General features: G+C 42.8%; 1 long non-coding RNA gene across 1 annotated transcript; it reads left to right on the forward strand.

The window, feature by feature from the left end:
* Window positions 1-1182: 1182 nt before the first annotated feature.
* Window positions 1183-2127, forward strand: LOC132075211 (uncharacterized). Its single transcript, XR_009418734.1, has 3 exons — window positions 1183-1248; window positions 1417-1488; window positions 1909-2127. It is a non-coding gene; the product is annotated as an uncharacterized LOC132075211 (long non-coding RNA).
* Window positions 2128-2546: the final 419 nt, after the last annotated feature.

A 2546-nucleotide genomic window follows, 5' to 3' on the forward strand; every position in this document is an offset into this window, starting at 1 on the left:
TTTGTATCAGCTTAGATCTCTTAATATTATTATCTAAGCTGACAAATTATAAAATTAAATGTTCATTTAAGATGTAATTTAAAAATTTTAAAGGTTTTCTTGAGTCAATGCATCTCAGTTAATTTCTTTAAAGCTAAAGGACCTGATTTTTTCTGCCAGTTTTCAGTGACTGAATCTACTCCTGATTTATATCAATGCTGCAATGAAAGCAACATAAACAAAGGAAACATTCACAGGTTCTGATGAGTTCTTGACAGCCCCTATTGCCTATACTTTGCAGGCTTGAAAGGTATTTTCTTTGTAGCATTAGATTTTAATGGTACTGAATGTAACGTGCACATATAATAACAATAATTCACTTTTCTTGTGTTTGCCCATTTACCTTGTCATATATCTGCTAGATGCAGGGTCTGGTTCTCTTCTCTTTTACACCTGTTTTACCCAAGGGCTGTTTATTTTGATGCAGTTACTCCTGATTTAGATCTGTGTATATGAATCTGTTATCTGCGAGAGGTAAATTAATGCTTTTAATCAAGGCCACTCTTCTGCCTACCCATCAACATCAAAGCCTAGACATGCTATTAGTTATTGAGAAAGGGAGCACAGTGTGAGTAAGCAGCCCTCAGCTATCTCTGGATCCCCATTACCAGAATTTTAGCACCATTACCTCAAAACCATGAATACTTTTATCCTCTCAGTCACTTGGAAAGGCTATATAGCCACATTTTACAGACCAAAGCCACAAAGGGAAGCAGAATTTGGACAGAAATAAGGTGCCTAAATCCCAGTGTAACTCTTAAGACCATCTTCAGCAGCTGCTACCCAAAGTCTCCCTACTTGGAAGGTGGCTTTACTGTGGATCCCATGTACCTGAAGATTTTTTTTTGACCATACCTTGAAGGACCCTGATCTTGTCAGGTCATAGCATCTACCTGTTCCAAGCCTTGCTCTGTCAGAAAGGTGGCCTCAGCAGGATTCTCTCCACGGGATGGTGAATTTGTGTAGGGGGATAGAATATAAGAAAATAAAGATAGTGTAGAAAGTAATCTTACCCCTAAGGAGTTGCAGCTGGGCCAATTATCAAAGATTAGGGGCAGGACTGACTTTAACAGGCCACAGCTGTACCAAGGAGAAGAAGAGTGCTATAAAGAGTGGGGTGGCTGATTGAGAAGGGAACTGGAATCAGTTGGCTGCTTTGTGAAGAAGAGTCAGAGCTCTGAGGAGCTGTCCATGAGAAACAACAAGAAGGTATGAAACTTTTGTGATAAGGACCCAACAGTATGAAACCCCTGCAATGAGATGGCAACAAATCTGCCACTATGTACTTAGAATCTGCTGAAATCCTCAAGGCAGATTTCCCATTTGACACCACTGGAGTCACTTTTTTTTTTTTCCTTTCTCTTTGGCTATATACAGAAAGCTCTGGCAGCCTTGTCACTGGTCTTATACTTGGTAATTGAATGGATAGATCAGTCATGTAGGATGTAGGTAAGAGAGGAGGATTTGGGAGGATTCAGATCTCTCTGTGCCTGCTTTCAGTTAACTGCCCATGCCAAGAGCTAAAATGTAGGACTTCCCTATTTACTAAGATCCACTAATTTCACTGAGGCCTGGTGATGGTGCTGTGCATCTCCTCTGTCTCCACATGCTATCCACTTTGGTGGAACCAGGCCACTCTGCTGAGCTTGTTTCCTCAGAGATGGGTAAGAATTATTTATGCTTGATTCCTTGTAGTCCAGGTAAAATATTCCTGAAGGCCACCAAGCTATAGGGTACTGTACAGAACAGCTGTTGAATGAAGTTGCATGAGCCACTGTTGGAGCAGGGACTGGAACAGGTGGTTTGATTTTCCTCTGGTTGTCTTAGACACCAGGCAACAAAGTTGATCACTCTCTTTTCTCTTCTTAGTGAGTATTTTAATAATTCAAGAACGTGACCTCATTCCTACAGAAGGATTGGAGAGTACCCCAATACAACTAAATTTCATCAGATGGTGAGGGATACTTACAAGGGGGATGAGTGGACACTCCTTGGACAGATAAAAGCATTTGGGGTTTTTTGTGTGTCTTGGGTGTATGTGATAAACTGTTGTATGAGGGTGTAAAATATGGTGTAGTGCAATACAGATGCTTACAATCCCTTTTTTGGTTTTTTAAACACATGGGTAATGAGCCTAACTTAGGAAGAGGGTGCAGGTCCCTGAATCACAAGTGAGCAATGGCACTTATGTGCAGTGCTGCACCCAAGTGTCCTAGGGAAGGTTGGAGGTTACCTTAGCAGCCCTAACAATGTTCCTTGGCCTCCTAAGGTATTTCCCTGCTCCGTGTGCCAGCAGCTGTGATCCCAGCTGTGAATGGTCCTCGGCTCTGCAGGTGATGCTGGGTGCTCAGGTGACGGCTGTGGCACCTGCCAGGGGAGGCTGGCGCTGTGAGCTGAGTGCTGCAGCGAGCAGCCAGCCCAGTGTGGCACCAGCAGACCCCGGCGTTAATTAAGAAGCACACTTAAAAGGTGTTTCAGCGCTGCAAGACATAGATGGCGTATATCTA

This window comes from Ammospiza nelsoni, chromosome 6 (assembly GCF_027579445.1).
Source record: "Ammospiza nelsoni isolate bAmmNel1 chromosome 6, bAmmNel1.pri, whole genome shotgun sequence".
Taxonomy (NCBI): domain Eukaryota; kingdom Metazoa; phylum Chordata; class Aves; order Passeriformes; family Passerellidae; genus Ammospiza; species Ammospiza nelsoni.